The sequence below is a fragment of the Pleurodeles waltl genome, chromosome 6, assembly GCF_031143425.1.
Source record: "Pleurodeles waltl isolate 20211129_DDA chromosome 6, aPleWal1.hap1.20221129, whole genome shotgun sequence".
Taxonomy (NCBI): Eukaryota; Metazoa; Chordata; class Amphibia; order Caudata; family Salamandridae; genus Pleurodeles; species Pleurodeles waltl.
In genome coordinates, this window is record NC_090445.1 from 303,376,458 (window position 1) to 303,395,235 (window position 18,778).

The following is an 18,778-nucleotide window of genomic DNA, read 5'->3' on the forward strand; positions in this document are numbered from 1 at the left end:
TGTTGTTTGTTTCCAGTAATGCTATGTCAATTGCAAAAGCACAGCCAGCCAAAGTGGTGTTCTCAGTTTAGCTACTTATCCTGACTGTACACAATAGATGAATATGGTATATAACTTATACTGACAGTGGAAATGGCTTTAGTTGTGTTGTGTCAGCTGTGAGGGATCAAGCATTGGGAATGCATGTTTTGCAAATGTGGATCTGCCATGCAAATTTCTGTTAAAATTCCACTTGCCAATTCGCACTAGGGAGGACAACAATGTACTGCATGTGTGTTGAGTGGGCAACATAGACTCCTATTGTGATGGTTATCCCTGTCTTGCTTTATTTGCAGGTCAATTAGCTGATGTTACTCTGGTTCCTGGCTAGACTGGCGGCTCCCTTAACACAGGATTTAAAGTATACGTCTGTTCTACTATCAAACTTACTGCACATTCCTCCTCCTTCTGTCCATCTTACATACTTTTGCTGGTCAATGAGTTAGCTGAAATGACATGTTTTACTACATAAAATCTTACTTGTAACAATAAAGACACATAAGCAGTAGTTGTGCTCAATGGTGTTTTATTTGTTTCACAAGTGCAGTGGGTGAAGAGTAAGGTCATGGTGGATGAAATCATCAGAGCATTTGGCCCAGCTGTAGGTAGCACAAGTCCAGTATCCAAAGGCCATGGGAAAATGGAGACATGACATTGTACAGACAACAGGGTGTGTCAGTGGTAAACCAGGGAGAATGTTCAGGAGAGGGTTACTTCCTGGCAGTGGTTTTGGTTTTGGCATCAGGTGCTGCAGGATGTCTGGATAGATGACCTCAATTGTGTGGGGGTTCCTCTGTTTCAGAGGAAGGGGTGCTAGTGGCCTATGGGTCCCCTGGCAAGGCCTCCATTCCACTAGTTGCGGCAGACGTGGAAGCCTCAGTTGGCATGTGGCTAGTGGAAGGGGCCTGCTGGTGGGTGGATGATGCTCACAGGATAGTTGTAAGTTTTTTGAGCACCCCTGAAATGGAGGCCATGTTGACACTGTGCGCCTGCCACTGCTGCATGGCCTCCAGGTGGTATTCCCTCTGCAGCCGCTGCTTCTCATGCAAGGTGGAGAGTATCTGGCCCATCTTGTCCCAGGACTTGGGAGATGGCTTCCTGGCACGGCGTGCCCACTCCCAGTTACACCAGGTCCTTCATTGGCTTGGGTGTAAGGGGTAGACTCTGATCCCTGTACTGTGGGGCACACTGCTGATTGACCAGTCCTCAGGACACTGGATTAGGGATGAGGGATTGGCTGTGCTTTTGTTGCCACTGGGGTGGGGAGCTCAGATGTGGGCAGGATGATGCTGGTGTTGGTGGACTGACCAGTTGTTCCAGTGGCCCAGGTAAGTCGTAAATGTCCAGACATCCAGAGAAGTAGTCCTCACTGGGGCCTTAAACCTGAGGAGGGCTAGCTGTCTCTGGCATCCTCTGCAGGGTGCCAGTGGCCCCTGTGGATGGAAATGGAGTGAGTTACATTGTGGAGGTGTAGTTCTTCATATCATGGTTTTATGCATACGGTGGCTTAACTTGCTTTCCAATGATGGCAATGACAGATGTGGCACTGCAGAAATTGTTAGTGGGTGATAGATTGTGACATTGGTTCCATGTTCCATTGAGGGTTGTGGATAGCATTGCTGTCATTGCCATGTAGTAGGATGCATGTGAAGCATCCATTTGGAGTAGACGGTGCAATGGTTTTACGTGCAGCTGTTCCACTGTGAAGTGGGAATAGCAGCATTTCATATGTAGTGATGCATTGTGGGAGTTATAGTGCTTCCCGCTGTGAGTGCTATCCGTGCACTAGGGAGGGACTGTGTGTGGATAGTGGCAGTTGTGGTAGTGTGGCATTTAAGGAAGGGTGATTAGGTGATTTGGTGGAGGGGAGAAAGTGTGAGATGGGGAGAACTGGGGAGTGATAGGGCAGTGAGGATGCATGCTGTACATGAGTCATTGGTGTCAGGGGAGTGTTAGTGACTTACTAGAGTCCAGTCCTCTGGTTATTCCAGTCAGACCCTCCGGATGCAGGCTGGCCAAGACCTTCTCCTCCCATGATGTGATTTTTGAGGGAGAACGTGGGGCCCACCGCCAGTCTTGTTCATGGCAATCTGGTGTCATGATGTCATGGAACACACCATCCCCCATAGATCGTTCCACCTCTTCCTGATGTCCTCCCTTGTGCGTGAATGGTTGCCCACTGAGTTTACCCTGGCGATGATCCTCTGCCATAACTCCACTTTCCTGGCTGTGGATGTGTGCTAGACCTGTGCTACCAACAGTTGTGGCTCTACCCTGACAATTTCATCGACCATGACCCTCAACTCATTCATCTGTGAATCGTGGGTGCTTTTGAGGGGACATGGTGATATTGATGTGGTTTGGTGGGTGGAGTGTTTGGTGCTTGATGGAGAGTGTGGGATGCTTAGGTCTGTGTGCTGGTGTGTTGTGGTGTTTGTGTGCATTTGTGATGTGTGTATAGTCTTTACTGTGCAGTTGTGTAGTGTGTTCTGAGTGTGAGGTGTATATATGCCTATGGTGTATCAGTGTTAATTAATCAGTTTGTGGGTCCTTGATATGTCTGCCTGTGGTCGTAGTTGCAAAAGATTGTGGGTTGTGTGGGGGTGCATTTTATAGTGGTGTGTGTGGCTGTGTCTAATGTGTGTATGTGTCTCGGGTGTGGGGTATTCGTACTGTCCAATGTGGTGTTTCGGCTGAGGTGTTTTTTTCCCAGCAGTAGTTTGCACTGCCATTGATTTATTGCTGTGAAAAGACCGCTGTGCTCATTTGTGGTTCATAATATGGAGGGTGGAATGTTGTAAGCATGGCGGTGCTGGTGGTGAGACTTCCTATCTCCTGCCCTACGTCGGCCTGGAGGACTTGGATTTGTGGCTGTTTTTGGATGGTTTTCTGTATGTGGTTCGTAATACGGCAGTCGGGATACCACCAACACTGGTGGTTATTTGGCTGCCACCACCATGGCGGTCTTCCGAAAAGACTGCCAAACTAATAACAAGCATTTACAATGCATTGGGCCTCGCGTTTGCTCGTGATAGAGCCGATCGCGTTGTAAACTCCTAACCCGACTTTTCACCTATCGGGCAAAAGTGCATTTATGCATGTAACCCGAAAAAGTGAAATCAAGTAGGTAAAGCGCTCGACTTCTGCCAAGCAAGATCGGGCTCGTAAATTAGTTTTAAAAAAAGTCCACAAGCCCGATGGAAAACAGCGAGCCTCGCATGTTTTCTGTACTTGGTCGCTGCGCTCGAGGAGGGCTTGCCACCGGTAAAGGCATGACATATGCGTGCCTTCGACTAATGAAAGCAAGCCGATTTAATTAGGGAAGCCCACAAACCAATAAAAAGCACTGACGTGAAGTTGACAGGGCTCGGAGCCCTTTTCTAAATACAAAAGAGTCTCCCTGCTATATGCATGCGCGAGCACATGCAAAGCAGGCTCGACCCTAAAAAGGGACAAAGTGTGTACAGCATTCAAAATCACAAAACAGTAATAAAATAAAACACAGGTGCTGAAAAGTGGATTACTGGCAAAGGTAGGTAAGTACCTCCACTTTGCAATAGGTAACTAGCTGTAGGAGGCTGACCTGGCTTATAGTGGGTACCTTGTCGTCCAGTTGGATTAGTAGTGTTCTAGCAGCTTAGGCTGATAGAGGTAGCTATAGCAGAGCAGCTTAGGCTGAACTAGGAGACATGCAAAGCTCCTACTATACCACTTATATCATACAGCACTATATCATAAGAAAACACAATACTCAGAGTTACTAAAAATAAAGGTACTTTATTTTAGTGACAATGGGGGTCATTCCAATGTTGGCGGGCGGCGGAGGCCGCCCGCCAGAATTCCCCCCTCCGAAATACCGCGCCGCGGTCAAAAGACCGCGGCGGGTATTACAAGTTTTCCCCTGGGCTGGCGGGCGGTTGCTGAAAAACCGCCCGCCAGCCCAGGGGAAAACGACCTTCCCACGAGGATGCCGGCTCGGAATCCTCATGGCTGCGGAGCGCGCTCCGCAGCCATGGAGGATTCACACGAGCAGCGGAAAGTCGGCGGGAGGCCGCTGACTTTCCGCTTCTGACCGCAGCTGAACCGCCGCGGTCAGAATGCTCGTTGGAGCACCGCCAGCCTGTTGGCGGTGCTCCCGTGGTCGGTGGCCCTGGCGGCCACCGGCCGCCAGGGTCAGAATGACCCTCAATATGCCAAAAGTATCTCAGAGGATATACTCCATTAGGAGGTAAGTAATATACACAAAATATACACACAAACCAAAATCAGGTAAGCAAAACACTTAGAAAAGCAGTGCAGACATTGTAGAACACAATAGAATGCAATAGGAGAAAATAGGACTAGGGGCAACATAAACCATATACTCCAAAAGTGGAATTCGAACATTGAATGGACCCCAGGCCTAGTGTAGTATGTAGAGGGTCGCTGGGAGTGTAGGAAAACACTAAAGGTGTCCAAGATACCCCACCCCAAGTCCCTTAAAAGTATGAGTAAAGTTACCCTACTACCCCAGAAAGACTGTAAAGCCGAGATAGGGGATTCTGCAAAGGCAACAACTGACTGCAAAGCACTGAAAATGGATTCCTGGACCTGAGGCCCTAAAAAGGAAAGGAACCTAGTCCAAGAGTCATGCAAGTGTCCATCAATCAATCAATCAATCAAAAATGTATATAGCGCGCTATTCACCAGTGAGAGTCTCAAGACGCTGGTGGGGGGGGGGAGGGATAATCACTGTTCGAATAGCTATGTCTTGAGGTTTTTTCTGAAGAGCAGGAGGTCTTGGGTCTTGCAGAGGTTGGTGAGGAGGGAGTTCCAGCCCTTGAGATAGGAGAAGTATCTGCCTCCTGTGGTGGTGTGTTGGATGCTGGGGACTGTGGCGAGTGCGAGGATAGCTGATCGGAGGTAGCGGGTTGGAGTATGAAAGTTTACTCTATCGTTGAGGTAGGATGGGCCGGTGTTGTGGAGGGATTTGTGTGCATGGATGAGGATTTTGAAGGTGATCCTTTTGTCTCTGGGGAGCCATTGAAGGGATTTGAGGTGTGGTGAGATGTGTTCACGGTGGGGGAGGTCCATGATGAGGCGCGCGGCTGTGTTCTGGATTCTCTGGAGTTTGTGCTTTAGTTTGAGTGTGGTGCAGGCGTAGAGGGCGTTGCCATAGTCTAGCCTGCTGCTGATTAGTGCGTGACTGATGGTCTTTCTGGTCTCTGTGGGAATGCATTTGAAGGTTTTTTCAGCATGCGCAGTGTGTTGAAACAGGAGGAGGTGACTGCGTTGATTTGCTGGGTCATTGAGAGGGAGGGGTCCAAGATGATGCCAAGGTTGCGTGCGTGGTTTGCGGGGGTAGGTGCGGGCCTTGGGCGGTGGGCCACCAGGAGGTGTCCCACATGGTTTTGTGGGGGCCGAAAATTATGATCTTGGTTTTGTTGGAGTTGCGCTTGATGTGGTTAGCTGTCATCCAGGCAGAGGTGTCAAGGAGTGCAGCGTGGAGGTTGGTTTTGGCGGTAGTAGGGTTGCGGGTGAGGGAGAAGATGAGTTGGGTGTCGTCTGCGTAGGAGAGGATGGTGATTCCGTGTGGTTGGAGGATGTTGGCTAGTGGCATCATGTAGACATTGAAGAGTGTGGGGCTGAGGGATGATCCTTGGGGGACTCCGCAGATGATTTTGGTGGCAGTGGATTGGAAGGGTGGGAGGCGGACTTTTTGGGTTCTATTGTTGAGGAAGGAGGAGAACCAGTCTAGGGCTTTGTGTGGAATCCCATAGTTGTGGAGGTGTGTATGGAGTGTTTGGTAGCAGACAGTGTCAAAGGCTGCGGAGAGGTCCAGGAGAATGAGTGCGACAGTCTCGCCCCTGTCGACTTTGGTTCTGATGTCGTCAGTGCATGCGATAAGGGCGGTTTCCGTGCTATGGTTCTTGTGGAACCCAGATTGTGAGGGGTCGAATGTGTGGTTTTCCTCAAGGAAGTGGGATAGACGGGCGTTCACTAGTTTATCAGCGACCTTGGCGGAGAAAAGGAGGAGGGAGATTAGGCGGTAGTTGGAGAGGTCGTCTGGGTCAGCTTTGGGTTTTTATAGCAGTGCAGTGACTTCCGCGTGCTTCCAGGGGTCTGGAAAGGTGGGGGTGTTGAATGAGATGTTGATTATGTCTCGAAGTTTGGGGGCGATGGTTGGGCTGGCTTTGTTGTAGATCCGAAGGGGGCAGGGGTCGGAGGGTGATCCAGAGTGGATGGAATTCATTGTTTTTTCCGTTTCTTCGTCGGTGGTTGGGGCCCAGGTGGTAAGTAGGCTGATGGGGTGTGATAGGGGGTCTGTGTTGGACGGGTGGGGGTGTGTGTGGTGGGTGTGTGTGGTATGAAACTATTGTGTATGTCCAGGATTTTGCGGTGGAAGTGGTTTGAGAGGGAGCTGCAGAAGGTCTGTGTGTGTGTGGGGTCTAGGCTGCTGGCTTTGGGTTTGGAGAGCCCTCTGATGATGGTAAAGAGTTCTTTTGCTGTTTTGGGAGTTGTTGTCTATGCGTTCCTTGTAGTGTGCTCTTTTCGTGGTGCGTATTAGTTGGTGGTGGTTGCAAGTGGAGTTTTTAAGGGTGGAGAAGTTTGAGGTGGAGGGTTCTTGTCGCCAGGCTTTTTCTACTTTGCGGCATTTGCATTCTTGGAGTTCAGCAGTGAACCATGGGGCATTCTTGATGTTGCGGGTGGTAATGTTTTTTCTGAGGGGGTGCGAGTGAATCTGCGCAGGTGGTGATCCATTTTGTGAGGTTATGTGCTGCAGTGTTGGGGTCGTTGGTGTTGGGGGGGTTACGTGCGAGTTGGGAGTTCAGGCGTTCTGTGGGGATCGTGTCTCACATGCGGTAAGGGGTGGTGGGTTGGTGGTGGTGTGTGGGGGGTTTGGCAAAGGAGAAGTGGACGCAGTGGTGGTCCGTGCATTGGAGTTCGGTGGTGAGGGTGTAAGTTATGTGTTGGCTCGAAGTGAAGATTGCATCAAGTGTGTGTCCTGCGTGTGAGTCGGTGCTGTGACCAGTTGCTTGAGTCCGAGGTTGGTGAGGTTGTCTAGGAGGGAGGAGGAGTTGTGGTCATGGGGGTTCTCCAGGTGAAAGTTGAAATCGCCGAGGAGGATGTAATCTGTGGAGATGAGGGCGTGCGGGCTGATGGTGTCAGCGATGGTGTCACAGAAGGGGAGGCGTGGCACTGGGGTCTGTATACGAGTGTGCCTCTGAGGGTAAGTGTTTTTTATGTGGATTAGGAAGTGCATGTGTTCTGAAATGTTGAGGGTGTCGTGGGTGTTGGTGGTGACCTTAATGGTGTCTTTGTGCAGGATGGCGATGCCACCTCCTGGCTTGTTAAAACGGTCTTTGCATTGGAGTTTTTATCCCATGGAGGTGGCTGTGGCTATGTCAGTCTCTGAAGAGTGGTTCATCCAGGTTTCCGTGAGGAAGACGATGTCAGGTGAGTGTGATGTGATGAGGTCCCAGAGTTCTATGGCATCCCAAGGGCGGCAGGAGCCCACTAAACCCCAGATGAAGGTTAAAAATGGCTGCCTCCGTGTGGAAGAAGCCAAAGATTCTGCAACAACAGAAGGTGCCAGGAACTTCTCCTTTGTCCCACGGTGTGCTGGAGGAGGCAGAGTTATTTCCATGCAGAAAGACCGCAAACAAACCTTGCTAGCTGCAAGAGTCGCAGTTAAGGATTTTGGGTGCTGCCAGGGTCCAGGAAGGACATGAAGGTCACCCCTTGGAGGAGGAGACAGAGGGAGCGCTCAGCAACAGAGAGAGCCCACGCAGAAGCAGGCAGCACCCGCAGAAGCACCTGAACAGGCATTCAGAAGATCTGAGCATGGCGGTTCTCTCAGCACAACAAAAGAGGGTCCCACGAAGTTGTAGGTCAACTCAGCAGGTTAGGCAATGCAGGACGGAGTGATGGGGACTTGGGCTGTGCTGTGCATGAAGGAAGTCTTGCAAAAGTGCACAGAAGCCCTAGCAGCTGCAGATCATGCAGTACACAGGATTACTGTCTGGCGTGGGGAGGCAAGGACTTACCTCCACCAAATTTGGACAGAAGGACCACTGGACTATCGGGGTCACTGGGATCCAGCTCCTGTGTTCTAGGGACCACGCTCATCAAGATGAGAGGGGACCCAGAGGACCAGTGATGCCGAAGTTTGGTGCCTGCGTTAGCAGGGGTAAGATTCCGTCGACTCAGGGAGATTTCTTCTTCATTTCCAGTGCAGGGTGAAGGCAGACAGGCCTCAGAGCATGCACCACCAGGAAACAGTTGAGAAAGCCGTCAGGATGAGGCGCTACAATGTTGCTGGTAGTCTTCTTGCTCCTTTGTTGTGGTTTTGCTGTTGTCCTGGAGCAGTCAGCGATCGATCCTTGGCAGAAGTCGAAGAGAGAAGTGCAGAGGAACTCTGGTGAGCTCTTGCATTCATTATCTGAAGAGAAATCCACAGGAGAGACCCTAAATAGCCCTCAGAGGAGGATTGGATACCTAACCAGGTAAGAGCCTATCAGGAGGGGTCTCTGACGTCACCTGCTGGCACTGGCCACTCAGAGGTCTCCATTGTGCCCTCACACTCTGCATTCAAGATGGCACAGGTCTGGAACACACTGGAGGAGCTCTGGGCACCACCCCTGGGGTGGTGATGGACAGAGGAGTGGTCACCCCCCTTTCCTTTGTCCAATTTCATGCCAGAGCAGTGGCTGGGGGATCCCTGAACCGGTGTAGACTGGTTTGTGCAAGGAGGGCACCATCTGCGCCCTTCAAATCATTTCCAGAGGTCAGGAGAGGCTACTCCTCTCAGGCCCTTAACACTTATTTCCAAAGGGAGAAGGTGTAACACCCTCTCTCAGAGGAAATCCTTTGTTCTGCCTTCCTGGGACTGGGCTGCCCAGGCCCCAGGGGGGCAGAAACCTGCCTGATGGGTCGGCAGCAGTGGTAGCTGCAGAAAAAAAAACAGAGACCTAGCTTGGCAGTTCCCGGGTTCCATGCTGAGCCCCGGGGATGCATGGGGTTGTCCACCCAATACCAGAATGGTAATGGGGTGACAATTCCATGATCCTAGACATGTTACATGGCCATGCTCAGAGTTACCATTGTGAAGCTACACATAGGTATTGACCTATATGTAGTTCACGCATGTAATGGTGTCCCCGCACTCACGAAGTCCGGGGAATTTGTCCTGAACAATGTGGGGGCACCTTGGCTAGTGCCAGGGTGCCCTCACACTAAGCAACTTTGCACCTAACCTTCACTAAGTGAGATTTAGACATATAGGTGACTTATAAGTTACTTAAGTGTAGTGTAAAATGGCTGTGAAATAACGTGGACATTATTTCACTCAGGCTGCAGTGGCAGTCCTGTGTAAGAACTGTCTGAGCTCCCTATGGGTGGCAAAAGAAATGCTGCATCCCCAATACCCTGGGTACCTAGGTACCATATACTAGGGAATTATAAGGGTGTTCCAGTGTGCCAATGAGAATTGGTAAAATTAGTCACTAGCCTGCAGTGCCAATTTTAAAAGCAGAGAGAGCATAAACACTGAGGTTCTGGTTAGCAAAGCCACAGTGATACAGTTAGGCACCACAGAGGGTACACATACAGGGAACACTTTATGAGCACTGGGGTCCTGGCTAGCAGGATCCCAGTGACACAGGCAAAAACAAACATACATACAAGTAAAAATGGGGGTAACATGCCAGGCAAGATGGTATTTTCCTACACTAGTGCCTACTGGGTTCAGTCAGGTCTCAATCCTGCTCAACATTTGGTAGTTTGGTAAAGAGCAACATGGCTTAACTTAGGAGACAGGTGTGTAAAGCATTTAAAAATCACAAAACAGTAAATAAGTAAAACACAGAACACAATACAAATCTAATAGAGTATATTTTTATCTTTAAAATGACACCAAAATGATTTAAATCGGATAGAGGGAAGAGATATGATTTTTTAAAGAATTAGACCCTCATTACAACCTTGGCCGTCAGTGTTAAAGTGGCGGCAATACTGCCAACAGGCCGGCGGTAAAACAAAGGGTCTCACGACCATGGCAAAAACCGCCAACAGATACAACCACTTCAACACTCCGACCGCCACGGCGTTAGAAACAAACACCGTGGCGGTAACCGCCAACAGACAGGCAGAAGACAGTGTACCGCCCACTGTATTACAAGGCACAAATCTGCCAGCTTTTCCGGGGTGGTACCAACGCCATCAAAAGCACGGCAGAAACAGTACACAGAAGGGAAACCACTCACCTCTCGATACCAACGAGGAACCAGGATGCCATGGAGCCCGAGTTACAGCTGCTACCAATGTTGGTTTACCTCCTCTTCTACCAGGAACATCAAAGACGGCAGCAACGACCACGATGAGTACTGCACCTAGCATACGGGGGGAGGAAAAAGAGAGTGACACACATATGCAAAGTGCAACACCCCCACCTTCACCCCCAACACCATACACACAAATACATGCAGCAACATTACATATACACCCCGTAACCTTCTGGAAGAACGCAAGGACAAAATAAAATGAGATTAACTAATGCAATCATCGAAAATCCTGATAGGGAAACAGGTCTCTAACAGATCATCATATACAAATATGTACAGCAACCACAAAAGTCCAGATAGTGTTCCATTAATTGTCCATGGACCAGTGGTCCCAAAATGCCTGGGCGAAGCCCACACATGATACTTGCCTCAAAACAGATAGAACACTGCAGGGGCATCAGGTCGAAACAAAACAGGCACCACAGGGGGAAGGAGAGGGGGGGCACCTCAGCCGGATGATGGGACGACGTCCCGGCTCCACGAGTTGGCTCCATGCCCACTGTTTGGTCCTGGGGAGTGCAAAGCCATAGTCTCACAAGTCTCTCAAGTGGGTGCGTTACCCACTGATAGGTCCTGGAGAGTACAAGGCCACAGTCTCTCCAGTGGTTGTATCTCACCACTGGTTCTGGAGGGGGCTTGGTGCCCAGAGTGCTTCATCCTTCCAAGGACTGGGTGAGTAGATTCTGTTCTCCACTGGTTCGGGAGGGGGCTTAGTGCCCAGAGTGCTGCTCATGGTGTGTGGCAGTTCCCATTCCCGCACCTGCGTGTCAGAGCCATGAGATATCCTGGGAACAGGTAGCATGATACTCCATGGAGGCATAGACACACTCCAACCTGCGGCGACATAGCCTGCCAACTGCTGGTACTGCCAGTGCAGGTTGTGGAGCCTCATGTACTCTATGCAGGGTCCAGGAAGTCTCTTGCAGCCTCGGACGACTACCCACTGGGGATGATGTTCATGTCGGCTGTGGTGGCGCTGTCTGAGCACATCGCGGGGCAGGTGGTGGTGGTTGCGGCAGTGTCAGCGGCAGAGATGCTGCCGGCGGTGCATGTGTCAGCACCTGTGGAGGGAGACACCAGGACATCTCCTGCAGCCTTGGACGACTGCCCACTGGGGATGATGCTGGGGACTGTAGCAGAGGCAACAGAAGTGCAGGTGGGCTTGCAGGTGGCGGTGCAGGTGGCGGTGCAGGTGGGCATGCAGATGGCGGTGCAGATGGTGGTGGTTGCGGCGGTGGCCACAGCCGTACAGGTTGCTGTTTGGTCTTGCAGAAAGGGTGTCACTAGTCCCTCACCCGGAGGCTCTGTGTCCTGAGCTTACTTCCCTTTAACCTTGTGTCCCTTCCCCACCTTGGAAGTCGCTGCTGGGACCTTAGCACTGTCCTCTTTTGACTTGGAGGATGCCTTGCTGGGTGGTTGGTGCGGCTTTTCCCTATGGCATGTTGTCCCCTTCTTCACCTTGGCAGGTGGCGGAATAGGGTGATCCTTGGCCTCACTAGATGGCACACTGGCAGCCCTGATGGGTGCAGCCCACAATGTTACTGGACTTGCAGGGACCACAGTGCTCGAGGATTTCATGCCTGAGGTGCTGGGCTGGGATCTGGACATCCTGGCCCTAGGGGAAGAATGGGGGGGGGAGGTGTAGGGAAGAGGTCAATGTTAGGAAAGGTTTTTTAGACACACTGTGACTGGAAGATGTCAGGGGTTTGGGAGTGGAGGAAGAGGTAGTGGTTGTAGGAGGTGTACGTCTGCTGAGTTAGGGTGAGGGTGCATGGGCTGGAGGCTGTTGTGAGGTGCATGGCTGTTGAGTGGGTGTGTGCTGGCGTTTGTGTACTTTGGGAGGAGGGCTCACAGACACACTGGGAGAGATCACAGGGTACATGTGCATGGTAGTGTGGTGGTGATTGCACGTGAGCAGTGTGTGGTGATGGGCGTGCTAGTGATAGAGGTAGTGGCTGAGGATGTAGTGCCTACAGGTGTGAGTGGATACAAGACTGGGAGGGAGCAGGAGGACGTGGAGGAGGGGGACACAGTGGAGGCAGTGGATGTTAGCGTGTCTGTTGAATGTGTGGTGCTTATGTTTGTCAGGTTCACTATTGTGGGTTGATGTGTGTGCATGGTGGTCTGATGGTGTGCTTGGGATAGGCTGAGGTACAGGGGATTGGGTCTGGGTAGTGAAAGTTGGAGGGGGGGCTGGACACAGGGACAATAGCTGCATCAGTGCTGAGGCCAGAGCCTGAAATGCTTTATGTTGGGCTGCTGCCAGAATGAATACCCTCCAGGTATGCATGTGTTTGCTGCAAATGCCTCTCAAGACCCTGGATGGCATTTAAAATGGTTGATTGCCCAAAATTGAGGGATCTCAGAAGGTCAATAGCCTCCTCAGTGAGGGAAGCAGGGCTGACTGGGGGCAGGGCCTGAGGTGCCTGGGGCAAAGGAGATGCCCACCATCCTGGGTGAGCGGGCACGGGAAACTCGATGAGGGGCTGCTGGGAGGGAGGTCCTGGTAGGGGGGTGGCGGCTGTACCTGTGTTGCAGTGGGCACAGAGGTGCCTGCTGTAGGAAAGTACCATCTTGTCTGGCATGTTACCCCCATATTTCACTGTATGTGTGTTGTTTTAGTCCAATGTCACTGGGACCCTGCCAGGCAGGGCCCCAGTGCTCATAGTATGTGCCCTGTATGTGTTCCCTGTGTGATGCCTAACTGTCTCACTCAGGCTCTGCTAACCAGAACCTCAGTGGTTATGCTCTCTCTGCTTTCCAAATTTGTCACTAACAGGCTAGTGACTAAATTTACCAATTCACATTGGCATACTGGTACACCCATATAATTCCCTTGTATATGATACTGAGGTACCCAGGGCATTGGGGTTCCAGGAGATCCCTATGGGCTGCAGCATTTCTTTTGCCACCCATAGGGAGCTCTAGCAATTCTTACACAGGCCTGCCACTGCAGCCTGCGTGAAATAACGTCCATGTTATTTCACAGCCATTTACCACTGCACATAAGTAACTTATAAGTCACCTACATGTCTAACCTTCACCTGGTGAAGGTTGGGTGCAAAGTTACTTAGTGTGTGGGCACCCTGGCACTAGCCAAGGTGCATCCACATCGTTCAGGGCAAATTCCCTGGACTTTGTCAGTGCGGGGACACCATTACACACGTGCACTATACAGAAGTTACTACCTATGTATAGCATCACAATGGTAACTCTGAACATGGCCATGTAACATCTCTAAGATTATGGAATTGTCACCCCAATACCATTCTGGTATTGGGGGTGACAATTCCATGATCCCCTGGGTCTCTAGCACAGAACCCGGGTACTGCCAAACTGCCTTTCCGGGGTCTCCTCTGCAGCTGCTGCTGCTGCCAACCCCTCGGACAGGTTTCTGCCCTCCTGGGGTCCAGGCAGCCCTGGCCCAGGAAGGCAGAACAAAGGACTTCCTCTGAGAGAGGATGTTACACCCTCTCCCTTTGGAAATAGGTGTGAAGGGCTGGGGAGGAAAAACGTCCCTCAGCCTCTGGAAATCCTTTGATGGGCACAGATGGTGCCCATCTCTGCATAAGCCAGTCTACACCGGTTCAGGGATCCCCCAGCCCTGCTCTGGTGCGAAACTGGACAAAGGAAAGGGGAGTGACCACTCCCCTGACCAGTACCTCCCAGGGGAGGTGCCCAGAGCTTCTCCAGTGTGTCCCAGACCTCTGCCATCTTGGAAACAGAGGTGTTGGAGGCACACTAGACAGCTCTGAGTGGCCAGTGCCAGCAGGTGACGTCAGAGGCTCCTTCTGATAGGCTCTTACCTCTCTTGGTAGCCAATCCTCCTTCCTTAGTAGCCAAACCTCCTTTTCTGGCAATTTAGGGTCTCTGCTTTGGGGAATTCTTCAGATAGTGAATGCAAGAGCTCACCAGAGTTCCTCTGCATCTCCCTCTTCACCTTCTACCAAAGGATCGACCGCTGACTGCTCCAGGACGCCTGCAAAACCGCAACAAAGTAGCAAGATGACTACCAGCAACATTGTAGCGCCTAATCCTGCTGGCTTTCTCGACTGTTTCCAGGTGGTGCATGCTCTGGGGGTAGCCTGCCTTCACCCTGCACCAGAAGCTCTGAAGAAATCTCCCGTGGGTCAACGGAATCTTCCCCCTGCTAACGCAGGCACCAAAAGACTGCATCACTGGTCCTCTGGGTCCCCTCTCATCCTGACGAGCTTGGTCCCTGGAACACAGCAGCTCTGTCCCAGTGACCCCCACAGCCCAGTGACTCTTCAGTCCAAGTTTGGTGGAGGTAAGTCCTTGCCTCCCCACGCTAGACTGCAAAGCTGTGTACTGCGTGATTTGCAGCTGCTCCGGCTACTGTGCACTCTTCCAGGATTTCCTTCGTGCACAGCCTAGCCTGGGTCCCCAGCACTCCGTCCTGCAGTGCACATCCTTCTGAGTTGTCCTCCGACATCGTGGGACCCCATTTTGTAACTTCGTGTGGGCACCGGTTCACTCTTCTTATAAGTGCCTGTTGGGGTACTTCTGCGGGTGCTGCCTGCTTCTGTGATGGATCTCTGAGTTGCTGAGCGCCCCCTCTGTCTCCTCCTCCAAAAGGCAACATCCTGGTCCCTCCTGGCCCTCATCAGTACCCAAAAACCTCTACTGCGACCCCTGCAGCTAGCAAGGCTTTTTTGTGGTATTTCTGCATGGGAACACCTCTGCAAGCTTCATCGCGACGTGGGACATCCGTCTTCCAAGGGAGAAGTGCCTAGTCCTCTTCTTTCTTGCAGAACTCCAAGCTTCTTCCAACCGGAGGCAGCTTCCTTGCACCTTCATCAGGGGTTTCCTGGGCTCCTGCCCCCCCCCCGGACACTGTTGCGACTATTGGACTTGGTCCCTTGGTCTTACAGGTACTCAGGTCCAGAAATCCGTTGTCAGTGCACTGCTGGTGTTTGTTCTTCCTTCAGGATCCCCCTATCACGACTATTGTGCTCTCTAGGGGTAGTAGGTGCACTTTACTCCTACTTTTCAGGGTCTTGGGGTGGGGTATTTTTCTAACCCTCACTTTTTTCTTACAGTCCCAGTGACCCTCTACAAGCTCACATAGGTCTGGGGTCCATTTGTGGTTCGCATTCCACTTTTGGAGTATAAGGTTTGTATTGCACCTATATCTATGCTTGCCTGTTGCAACCTATTGTAATTCTATACTGTTTGCATTACTTTTCTTGCTCTTACTTCCCTAATTTTTGTTTGTGTACATATAACTTGTGTATATTACTTACCTTCTTACTGAGGGTACTCACTGAGATACTTTTGGCATATTGTCATAAAAATAAAGTACCTTTATTTGTAGAAACTCTGTGTATGGTGTTTTCTTATGATATTGTGCATATGACATAAGTGGTATAGTAGGAGCTTTGCATGTCTCCTAGTTCAGCCTAAGCTGCTTTGCCATAGCTACCTTCTATCAGCCTAAGCTGCTAGAAACACCTCTTCTACACTAATAAGGGATAACTGGACCTGGCAGAAGGTGTAAGTATCTCTGGTACACACTACAAGCCAGGCCAGCCTCCTACACCCACCTCCGCAAGGGAGCTCCCATCAGAGGAGGAGTCTCTGTCGCTGTTGTCTCCTCCTGTCCCCGCCGTGGAGCTCCCCTGGCCCTCCGTCCCACTGGTGCCTTCAGACTCTGCACATTCACCCGCCAGGCGCATGTGGGTTGCAGCTCCCTCCTGCTCCGGTGCCACTGCTCCTCCGCCAGATGATGCTAATGCACACAAGGACAGGATGACAAAACAAAAAGGGGGGTGAAAAACAGAGGAGACACATTGTCAATGCCTGGAACAACACCATCGTTGGCGGACACAACACACAAGGAGCATCCCTATGCACTAGGCCATGCACTAACAGTTCTGGGGAAAATCACATGCCCATGGGGGACTGTGTCTAGACTCATTTGATGCACACCTGGAACCCACAGGGGTCTGACTAGGAGCAGAGGGCCACTACCACTTTTGGGGTTGGACTGGCACTGAGCCTGCCTAACAATGGATCTACCTGGCATGTTTGCCCTGGCCTAGGGGAACCCACAGCCCACTTCCCACACCCAGAAACCTCATAAAGCGTGCAGAGTCAGCCGCAGGAGACTGTACTCACCCCCTTGTGGCTGCTGTAATGCCCTCAAGTGCCCATCCAACCCCGGATATGCCACCGCCAGGATCTGGTGCATCAGGGGGGTCATGGTGCTACGGGCACCACTTCCACGTTAGGAGGCCATCCCTAGCTGGGCCTCCGTCGTCTTCTTGCTCCAGCGGCACAGGTCCTCCCATCTTTTGCAGCAGTGGGTGCTCTGTCTATGGTAGACCCCCAGGGTCTGCACTTCCTTGGCGCTGGCATGCCAAATACCCTTCTTCTGGTGGGCGCTGACCTAGAGGAAAAGCAAAGTAAGCATGGATTTTACTCCCCTGTCTGGTTATTCTTACTCATTGGCCACAACCTCCCACCATGGCCCAAACCACATACACTGACTATCCTCACATGCTGGCCTCTGCCCACCCCCCACCTGTATCTTCCATCAACGCCTGTTTGTCTGATGGACCGTAGGGTAGCATGTACTGGGGGAGGACCCCATCCACCAGTTTCTCCAACTCCTCCACAGTGAAGGCAGGGTCCCTTTCCCCAGATACTGTAGCCATTGTCGCTTCCAGACTCAGGTCACAGCAGCACTTGCAGTGTAGGTCCTCTCCTCTTGAAGGTCAGGTATCAAGTGAGTGAACAGATAGAAAATGGCGGTGACGTCCACAGTGGTGCGTACTGTACCGCCGGCGTACATCATCATTGGCTCGTGGAACCTGTAGGGCCCAAAGATAACCAATGCTGAATTGCGCCGCGGTCTTCGTCCGCCTACCCTAACGCTGCACAACGCCTGCGCTGTTACATCATTTTCCCTTGTCCTTTCTTACAGGTCAGGCAGCTGCCATTTCAGGGGCCACATGGCAGGGCACCTAACTACATCACAGCACTTTTGGGCAGGAATACGGACATGCAGCGCAAAACACCGACAACACATTTGTTCTAAACACCCTTGTGAAACCTATGTGGTGTATGACCCTCTGCTCACCCTTCTCCTCCATAGGGCACTTTAGCTGGGGCTGATGATGAGAAGGTGTCATCCTCCGGTATACAGACCCCTGGTGGACCTGTCGACAATGGAAGACAGACACATCATTATCACCTACAGACTTGATCATGCCACAATACATGAGCTGTGTGCCCAGTTTAGCCGGACCTGATGTCAGCTATCCGCCATCCCACAGGAATCCCCCTCTAGTGCAGGTCCTGTCAGTACTCCATTTCCTGGCCAGTGGGTCCCTTCAAACAACAGTGGCCATGGCATCAGGGATGTCACAGCCAATGTTCTCTAACGTGTTGTCCAGAGTGTTGTCTGCGCTGTTAAAATGCATGTGCAGCTACATCGTTTTCCCCAAGGTGGAGGATTTAAGCACAGTGAAAGGTGACTTCTATGACCAGGGACATATCCCCAACATCATTGGGGCAATTGATGGTACACATGTGGCATTTGTCCCCCCCTGCAGGAATGAACAGGTGTACAGAAACCGCAAAAGCTACTATTCGATGAATGTGCAGATGGTGTGTTTGGCAGACCAGTACATCTCCCATGCGAATGCCAAGTATTCTGCCTCTGTGCATGACGTTTACGTTTTTAGGAATAGCAGCATCCCTTATGTGAAGAGGCAACTCCAGAGGCACTGTGTGTGGCTAATAGGTGAGCCCAAGGTCCCAACACAGTTGACATAGGTGTCTGGGTATGGTAGAGTCCCTAAGGGTTGGTGTATGACTCACAGTTGTCCCTCGATATTTGCAGGTGACTCTGGTTACCCCAACCTGACCCCAGTGAGAAACCCCAGGACACGAGCAGAGGAACGATGCAATGAAGCACATGGGCGAACTAGGAGGATAATTGAGAGTACTTTCGGCCTCCTGAAGGCCAGGTTCCGGTGCCTCCATAGGTGGCTCCCTATACTACTCACCGAAGAAGGTGTGCCAGATAATTCTGGCATGCTGTATGTTGCACAACCTGGCTTTGCAACCCCAGATGCCTTTGCTGCAGAAGAATGGGCCTGATGTTGGTCTTGTGGCAGCTGTGGAGCCGGTGAACAGTGAAGAAGAGAAGGCAGAAGACGAAAATATAGACAACCGAAACAACATCATCATGCAGTGCTTCCAGTGAGACACAGGTAAGAGACTGGCACTTCTCCTCTCATATCATACTACTGTAGGACATTGCATGATTCTGCCTTTTTACCTCTGTGTATTGACCATGACAGTTCACTATGACTTTACATTTTACAGATATGTGTACCACTTTCTGCTTCTGCTATGTTTACTGCTGCCCAACAACTGTCTAACATTGG